At 42.3% G+C, this 10,000-nt stretch overlaps 1 protein-coding gene across 1 annotated transcript in view; it reads right to left on the reverse strand.

The window, feature by feature from the left end:
• dlx4b (distal-less homeobox 4b) overlaps nt 1-122 on the reverse strand; it is a 6,245-nt gene extending 6,123 nt beyond the window's left edge. The window contains exon 1 of the mRNA XM_062526276.1: nt 1-122. This exon is cut by the window's left edge and continues 457 nt beyond it. The gene's annotated coding sequence lies outside the window, so the exon portion shown is untranslated.
• Between the last annotated feature and the right edge of the window lie 9,878 nt (nt 123-10,000).

Below are 10,000 nucleotides of genomic sequence, written 5' to 3' on the forward strand. Positions count from 1 at the left end.
TATCCACGCCGGTACGAAGTATTTCCCGTGGATATTTTTGAGTTCTTTGTGGATTCAACAGGCGAGGTAAAGGGATACGCTCCGTGAAATATTCGTTAACTTCAAAATATTGAACGTAGCTCGCGCACTCTGACCTGGTATGTCTCCAACACAGCGCGCTCTATCAGCGCGCTCGCTGATTGGTTTCACAGACCTACTATGTCACAAGACCCAGGGGAAAGCCTAATTAAGTTCATTAACATATGTTATTGAAAGCGGCTTCATATTGATATTGGTGAGTTGCCCGCCTGTGTAAATAAAATGCTTATAGACAAAATAAAGTAAAGCCATGAAAAAGACAAAAAAAAAAAAATTGATTTCTGCAGAAGTAATGGCCTAAACCAGAACACTAATAGAACATATTAAAACAAGTCTAATATCTATAGACCTAATATTGTCATCGTTTGCTGTAATATTTTGGCATAGCCTATTTATGAAACATAGCCTACACTTTATTATACTAGATTGTCTGATGTAGTTTTAGGTAAAGTAGGCCTATTATTCTAAATAGCTTACACTTGGCTTTGTGTTAGTTGAAATAATTTAAACGATTCAAATCATTTAAGCACATCAAAACATTTAAACATATAAATGGATGAATATACAGCTATTCTAATTATTAATATTTTCCAACGCTGTGCCGTTTACCTGCAGAAATTCACAATAGCCTAAATAAACATCAGTAAAGCACATAAAACAGCCATAATAATTCACAACAATAAAGTCATGACTGAATCTGAACTGTTTTATGTTTTCTAGAGTAGATGCAACCAATCCATCAATGATTCAGAATATTTTTGTCTTTTCTACCCTAAAATTGATTATATCCATTTTACAATATTTAAACCAAAATCATATGTCTCTTAATCAGAAATGATGACGAATATCGATCAAGGCCCACTTTTAGAGCTGCGCGTCTGTTAAGCCTATAGGGCATAGGCCTATCATATATTCAAACTATATTTTCATTCATAGGGGATGATCACAAATACAGCAGCTAAGTCCTTTCTAAAACGGTTGAATGGACTGACTCAGTAAACAGAGGAACACTATGGACGGAATCTGGCGATTCTGTCCTCGGGCGAAACTGTATTTATGTCCCGTTCAACACATAAAGTTTCACTCTGACAGCCCTTTGAATACATGACAGCTCCTTTTGTAATTATGTGTATGGCGCCAGGTTCACCTTCACAGAAAGAGGAGCGTGCCAACCATCCCATGGAAAATAAAAGGCGGACCAGAAGATGTTCTCTGCGGTCGATCTCAAGTTTGCCTGCTCATAAACATTTTCGTTTTTTAGTTTTTTTTGTTTCGTTTTTCAAATCACGTTCTGATTAGAGGGCCTGGTTCTCAACACGTTAATTTGATGATGTGGTCGTAGGCTACTGCGTTCCGACTATCGAATAGAGAGGCACATTTCGCCAAGGCCTAAATACAAAACCAGCCATGTGCGCTACACACGTAGGCTAGCCAATGTGTGGAATATTTGCAATTCAAATAGTATGCAGAGGCATACATTACCGATCGCTACTAAATAACGTACATTAATCTGGGTCTGTCTAATACATTATGAAGAATGGCATAGGCCTACAGTATAACTCGCTGAGAAAATATGGCACCTTGTTAGAGTGTGTGGGTGTGTTGACAGCGAAGGTGATGCATATAGCCATAAATCCAGCACCAAGCTTGTCTCTGCGAGACAGCCTCAATTTTGACACAATCAATTAGAGGATGAAAGCGTTACTGTTGCACAACTGTGAATAACCCGTGTAATAAGGTCAAGTGGATGACGTGTTGCGAATCGCGCCAGTGCGCCTTCATCGCGTGCCAAATCTACTCAGGTGTGACCCTTTGACCTCCCGACTATCACGCCATTCTAGAATGTGCGTTGTTTACATTTACTGTTATATATTTTCATAACAAAATTGTCTTTTTTTTGTCTTAACCACTGGCTTTCTATAGGTCTACTGCAGTCGTTCCAAACGGTCTACTACTATTTGATTTGGATACCAGGCCTACCATATTACACTATTATATTTGAACACCATAAACAAATCCATGCAAGAAAGACGCAAAATCAGCCTGATGAAATACTTCAGACTATAGGCCTGTAAGTAGCCCAATTCATCAAATAGTTGAGGAGTTCAAATGCAGCCTTTTAGATCCTTCTGATCACTTTTCTTTTAAATGTGCATTTTTTTTAATCAGGTTCCTGTAGGTTTTTGCCAAAAAATGTTTTTTCAGACCATGAAGATAGTGGTATTTAGTGGGTTTTGAAACTAAGTTACAGTATTTGAACGTATACTGTGAGGAGAGCATTCACTCACTATCTAATTTTTCATTGAGGTGGCGTTCAGAGGCTTTTGCATTTGAACACTTTATATTTTCTCCATCTATTGGATTCGATTACATTTTACAGCAATCAGTGTGATATCAGTGCATCATATATGCTTAAAACTGTATAGAAATTCTACATAATAAACGATAAACGCTGAATAAAAAAACTTCAATAAAACTGCAGCCCCCCCCCCCCCCCCCCCCAAAAAAAAAAAGATGCCTTTGGGGGACTCGGTTTTCTTCACACAAAGCCCTCACCACGGCGTCCAGTGCCAATGTTCTCACAGCGCTGTAGGGACGTTCTGTGGTCCGGCTTCTGCGCCACCCGGTCATTTTGGTCGTGTCTCCCCAAGTGTGCTTTGGGTCTCCAGGGGCCCTCGAACTGCAGCTGGGGCCCCCGGGGGCACAGACTGGGCCTGTCGCCGTGGCAACAGCGGCAACAGCGGCAGAGTCGACGCCGACACCACGGCTGGATTCTGGCCCAAACCCGCGCTGACAGCGGTGGAGACTCTTAAGGCCCCGAGACAAAGCCACAAATTATTATCGTCGCGAAATCGCAAGTTGCCAACACGACAGCAGAGGCATGGAGGACTGGGAGAGGGACGCTCTTGTTACCGAGATCGGCAGGGTTTATGAAACGGGTTCCAGGATGAGCGTTTCTCACACACACACACACAGGGAGACACAGACACAGACACAGACACAGACACAGACACAGACTCAGACACACACACATACACAACACCACACACTGTCAAGACACACCACATACATACACACACACACACACACACACACACACACACACACACACACAAACACACGCATGTGAATGGGTACAACCTCACCCCATGCCAAATCTGAACTATTTGTTCAGTAAAAGGAACCTTGTGCATCACCACAAAGAAATATAAAACTTTCGAGGGATATAAAGTGACAAAGGCAATCTTTAAACAGAAGATACATTTGAATACCGAATAGGAGATATCATGCAGGCCCAATGTATTGCAAAACAGTGAGTGGTTATGTTTTTTTGGAAAAGCGACAAAACACAGACACAAAATATATTATCAAATGAGAAACGTGATGAAACAGGACAGTTATCTTCTTCCTAGCAGCCATAGCCATGGTGTCTGAGGTACAAGGTTAATGAGGCGTAGCAACATAAATTGTTGCGCATTGAAAGAGGCACGCTCAGCTTCTATTAATATCCTTCCACGCTAAAAAAAAACATGCATATTCTTCAGGACAATGTAAACACCAATAATTTGGTGAAGCACTAAACTAAGCCAATGTAATCCCAATGTAACTGAAGAACTTGTCTGCTCACTGCACCAGTGTGTATATTCTGTTATACATGCTCCTGTTTGGGAGTGAGTTCTCTTAAACAAGGCTTTACTTATTCTTTATGTGTAAAACCTGAGCACAAACACAGATTTATGAAATAGTTCATCTAACCTGGCAGAAGAAAAAACTGTACAGAGTGAAGTTATAATGGCACTTATTAAAGATGAACAGAGTTCAATGGCATATACAAAGAAAAGAAAATCAGAAAAAAGTCTGAAGGTCAATTATTTGGGAGTTGATGCTGATTTCTGTAAATATGATGTGAGGATTTCATTAGTTCATCTCAAACTGTATGCTCGCGGGAGGCTTGCTAATTGCCGCGGTTATAGATTTGTCACGGGTACTTGTGGTTTTCTATTGATTTCATTGTCTGTTAGGGATGAGTGCTTGTGGCAATGTAATCACCTACAGTAGTGTCTCTCCAGAACGCCAGGACAATCAGCAGAATCCTGCATAAGTGAGGTGAATCATCTAAGTAAGAGTTTCCAAAAATAACTAACTAAATAAATAAGTAATAATAAATCAAGCAAAATCTGGTCTGATTTCCACCCCAGCTGCCGTATGACCCCCGAGTCCTCTACAGCCAGAGACTAAACCATTGAATACTTTTGTGAGGGTTTGGGGTGTGTGTGTGTGTGTCTGTGTGCGTGTGTGTGTGTGTGTGTGTGGAGGGGGTATTAGTGGTAGTAGTGGTGGTTAAGGGAAGGTGGGGTGTCGTGGGTATAGATAAGGGGAGGTGGGTGGGGTGGGTGGGTGGATGTTCGGAGGGGTTTTGACGTGACGCGGACGGGGGGGTAGAAAAAGGAAAAGTAGACGCGCTCTTGAAGGTGATAATTATGTCCGCATTACGGCGAAGAACAAAGGTGAGCCCTGCAGTCAAGGCGCTGGGATATGTCTTCGCCGCGGCTTAATACACGCCACAGAGCAAGCGTTAATAACAATACTACCGCGCGCAGTCCCAGACTGGCTGGCGTCTCCAAGTCTTCCAGACGTGTGAGTGTGTGTGGGTGTGTGTGTAGTGTGTAGTGTGTAGTGTGAAGTGTGTGTGTGTGTGTAGTGAGCGTAGAATGTGTAGTGAGGGTGTGGCTGTGCATGGGCTTGCGTGCAAGTGTGTGTTTGCGTGTGTGTGTGAAGGTGTGTGTGTGCCAAGGCTGCTTTGTCCATCTTCTTTGGTGGTGATGCAGAGTGACAGCATTCCCCTCAGACAAATCAGACGAGTATTCCCCCTCTCCCTCTCTCTCTCTCTCTCTCCCCTCTCTCTCTTTCTCCCTCCCTCTTTCTCTCTCTCTCTCTCTCCCCTCTCTCTTTCTCCCTCCCTCTTTCTCTCTCTCTCTCTCCCCTCTCTCTTTCTCCCTCCCTCTTTCTCTCTCCCCCACTCTTTTTCTCTTTCACTCTGTTTTCCCCCTCTGTCAACCTCTCTCTCTCTTACTCCATCTCTCTACCATTCATTCCTTCTATTTATCTCCCTCTTCATCCCTCTATCTCTCTCTCTCTTACTCCCTCTCCCTACTGTTTATTCCTTTTTTTCTCTCCCTCTTCCTCCCTCTATCTCTCTCTCTTAATCTCCCTCCACCATTAATTTCTCCCTGTTCTCTCCCTCTCTCTCTCTCTCTCTCTCTCTCTCTCTCACTCCCTCTCTACCATTCATTCCTTCCTTTCCCCTCCCTCTTCCTCTCTCTCTCCCTCTCTCATCCTCCCCTGGCCAGTTGTGTACTGCAGTCCAGACATCCCCTCATGTTTTCCCCATCACACGTAATCTGCTGTTACTACGAAACAAGAAGAATTACCACGAAACGCACAAAATACAACAACGTCTATATAATGGACATTATTTGGTCTGAGGAAGGGCAGTGTGTCCCGAAACGTCACATGTGGTGAATAAAAAGAAAAAATATTGGAGCTTTAGTGTGCAGACTTTTTTGTCCTTTTTGAGTCCAGCACCTACTTTTAAATATTCAGATGTGCGCACCCGCTTCTACACTTTTGCATTATTTGGCCGTGACCAATGCAATACAGGTATATACTATAGGTAAAAACGACACTTTAAAGTGACGCTGGCATAGTACAGTGCTACGACGGCCCTGAGTCTTGAACGTAGTCCTGATATCGCCGGTAAAATGACATATTACGGGGGTGCTGTGGCGCAGCAGGCTACAGCGTCCATACCATTTACGGGTCTGAGTGCCCACGGGGACCCAGGTTCGAATCCGGCCTGCGGTCATATCCCGATCCCACCCCATCTCTCTCTCCCACTTGTTTCCTGTCTACATCTTCACTGTCCTATCATAAAAAAGGCCAAAAAATATACTTTAAAAAAAAAAAAAAAATGACATATTACTGACACAGCACAGGTTCATGGTTCAGGTGAGTGTTGTTGGCCCAGTGCCTAAATGCGGAGCGTTAGTCACGCTCGTTAGCTGTGCGCAACGCCACCGTTTGAACGTCTCCCACTCGTGTGCGTGCAGGTCTCAGGTCTGTGGTCTGAATGTAATGTGGGTGTCCTACATGCTCGCTCCGTGCAAACAGCACCGTTTACAACAGGATTTGCCTTTTTCTCCTCATCTCTCATGTCTTCGCCACGGGCAGGTATGGAGGTGGAGGTTTGAGAGAGAGAGAGTGTGTGTGTGTGTGTGTGTGTGTGTGTGTGTGTGTGTGTGTGTGTGTGTGTGTGTGTGTGTGGAGTGGAGGAAGGGGGGGGGGGTGGTAAGGGAGGTGAGAGAGGCGCAGGGGTTAGTATGGCTAATCTAGCCTGGAGGCTAACAGAGGGAAGCACAGATCATCACAGGAGAGAGGGACTAGGAAGGAGTAATAGAGGGAGGGAGAAAGGGGGCGGGGGAGAGGGGGAGCAAGAGGATAGAGAGAGAGAGAGAGAGAGAGAGAGAGAGAGAGAGAGAGAGAGAGAGAGAGAGAGAGAGAGAGAGACAGAGTCTGCTTGTCAGCTGTGCTCACTGTCTCATTCCTCAGGTGTAGAGTGCCATCTCCAGCTTTCACCCTCGAGGGATGTGTGTGTGTGTGTGTGTGTGTGTGTGTGTGTGTGTGTGTGTGTGTGTGTGTGAGAGAGAGAGAGATATTGCATGTGTGTGTGTGTGTGTGTGTGTGTGTGTGAGAGAGAGAGAGAGAGAGAGAGAGAGATATTGCATGTGTGTGTGTGTGTGTGTGTGTGTGTGTGTGTGTGTGTGTGTGTGTGTGTGTGTGTGTGTGCACATTGGAGACATTACCAACCTAATTGAATTTAAGGATTGTAAATATGCAAGAAAGCTAAATAGAACAAAAGAATATGACAATATTATATACAAATGTATTCAGAATTCTCTCTGAAAACATAAACGTTGTAGCAGCTTATTGCATGTATATTTTCATTCTTCTGATTACAATTTTTATGAATTGCTAACTCTAAACACATACTCCGTAGCAGACTTTTGTTACATAATGATAACCGCAAGTGGCAAAAAAATAAACACAAATAAATCACAGATGACATAAATCAAACATAATAAATCAAAAGTGATCAAACACATTCCAAATAGTATCTAATGTAAGCCAGTGCAGAGTGCAAACAGCTTGTCTAACATCACTTTTAGTCCTTTGAGTTGACTTTATCTTTTCCAGCTCCTTACCCAACACTTCTGAATATACAGTAAATATTGAATCTACTGGGTTAGAACCCCCCCCCCCCCACACACACACACTCTAATAATATATATATTTTTAAAAATGGTTCTTTAAATCTCGGGATGGTTCCATGGGGAGAAAAAACTCTGTGTGGAACCATTACATCAGGCGAACTGTTGCCTCAATGGTTCTTTGAAGCTCTGAAAAAAGGTTCTTCTATCTATGGCATTGCTCTGAAGAACCAGTACTGACCCAATTATATTTTAGAGTGTACTTTGTTCTTTGGAGATGCAAACTGTAACAGTAAACAGTAAACTGAGTAGCCAGGACAGGAGCTACTGTATATTCCCTGAGTTTTCCATTTTTTTACATAATGTATAATGTCTGCTCAGCAATGCTTCCATGTAGACTACTTTGTGTATGATCTGGGCACAGGTGAAGCTGTTTTGAGGCGATTTCTGATTTTACAACACAACCTTCAGAGGTTTTGTCAATGTAGTTTGAGAATGTGATTTATTTTTGTATGTAATTTTGTCAAAAGTGTGGAAGGTTTACAAATATGTGTTTTAGCAATTGAAAAAAAAAAAGCTGTAATGGATAGCAGTGTCATTTTTTTTCTTTTTTTTTCAGATCATTGGCAGCAAGTTCACAGAGAAGCTAATTAATTGCCCGTCTGTACGCTAACATCCCACTACACAGGCTTCAATTAGAGGGGAACATACGCCGCTAATAACGGAAGTCTCGGAGAAAACAAAGTTGGAACTCTCAGGGATGACAGCAAAAACACCATGCGTTTCATGGGAATCACCCGCGTGTGTCTGGTTTTGGCCCACACCACGAATTCATCACTGAATAGAGAGAGAGAGAGAGAGAGAGAGAGAGAGAGTGTGTGTGCATGGGTTGTATATGTGAGAGAGCAAGAGAGAGAGAGATAGAGAGAGCAAGAGAGAGCAAGAGAGAGAGAGCAAAAGAGAGAGAGCATGTGAGAGCGAGAGATAGAGAGAGAGAGGGAGAGAGCATGAGAGAGAGAGAGAGAGAGAGAGAGAGAGAGAGAGAGAGAGCTAATTGTTGCCAGACAAGTGGTTTGGGCCTGAGATGCTCTGTGTGAGTGTAATAGCCAGGTCTGGTGTGTGGATGTTGTATTTGTGAACTATCCTGTTATTGTTGTTGTAGGAAAGCAGCTTGACCACCAATCACTGGCTGGGCGTTTATCGCTGGAGCATGGCGACGGAAACATGAACACACACACTTGCGCTGAGGACTGGGGGCCTTCAAAACCCTGCCACGGGTTAAGCCTCTGGAAAGTAATGTCTGTTACTGTAAATGCCGTGTTTCTCCTACAAACGCATTACAGTAATTTCCTGTGTATTAGCCGCATTGTGTACAAACCACAGGGCAGTGTTTTATGCAAGTAAAAAAAAACAAAAAACAATTCCCTTCAGGACGAAGCAAAACCCCTCTGCTGCGCGTCGGGGTTCAGTTCATCCTGTCGGGAATTATTTTCCGATAATGACCGGCGGTCTATACATTATCCCTTACATATTACGTAACTGCCCCCGTGTATTAACCTCATAGCTGAAGAACATTTTGCAAAATCAATGTATAACCCTTGACTAAAAATTGGGAAATTACGCTAAAGGAAGTTTGGCACAGTATGTTGTTTCTATCAGTCCCCAAAGTCTACTTAGACCTACAGTAATACCATTATGTAGGCATAATAAGGCATAAGAAGGGAAACATTCCCATAATTTCTGTTCATTTCTTTTTTTGACATTTATTTTCATTTTCCTGTGATGGCTCCCCTTCTTGTTTAAATGTTGTAGTTATTAAGCAACATCTGAATCTCAAGCTAGACAGAGAGCACAGAGGAATAGCCAACTGGGGGAAACTGGCATCTGCTTCAGTTTTATATGAATTTAGAGTACGCACCTATCTTGTTTATGCCCATCATTTATCATGACATGTTTGGATACGTTTTATACAAAGCAACGTTTTCAAACCTAACAGTTAATACATCAGAGGAAGAAGATTTTAGCAGCAGTAGGTTTGCATCTGATATCCTGATTCCCTTTTTGCCATAGTGTTTAGTGTGCAAAGTATCTAGAATATTCTGCAGTTGGTTACAAGAATCTGTCAATACTGACACTGCAAAACTAGGAAAAGCACTGGTTAGAAGATTATTCCAGAAGTTTAAACTCTCCAGTTGTATGTTCAGTCGCTAATTGTTTCCCTATGATTTTGAAATCCCTGTGACCTTGTGGTCATAGGCATCTGTGTCTTGCTTAATAAAACTTGTAGGTCATAAAAAAAACCATCTCATCACACAGTGAGTATACTGGCATACATTGTGAACTGTTGCAAATGTAATTTAATTAGCTGATAATTCAAAAAACATGCCACTTGGCAAACAGATATAGCTTACAATTGGACCTATTTCTTCAGTATTACCCATGCCATGGCTGTTTTGATCATATTACTGTAAGAACAAACAGTGTGTTTTTGCCTTTGGTTTCTGATATAGATGCATTATACATGATCAGCAATTAATCCTGCCAACGTCATTTTGTTAATTACATTAACATCAATTGTTTGTTATTGTTAATAGATTGCCAAATCTATGTAAATATCTTCCTGTATAAATATTTGTGTGGATTTCGTTTGTGTA

Source organism: Sardina pilchardus, chromosome 22, assembly GCF_963854185.1.
Source record: "Sardina pilchardus chromosome 22, fSarPil1.1, whole genome shotgun sequence".
Lineage (NCBI taxonomy): Eukaryota > Metazoa > Chordata > Actinopteri > Clupeiformes > Clupeidae > Sardina > Sardina pilchardus.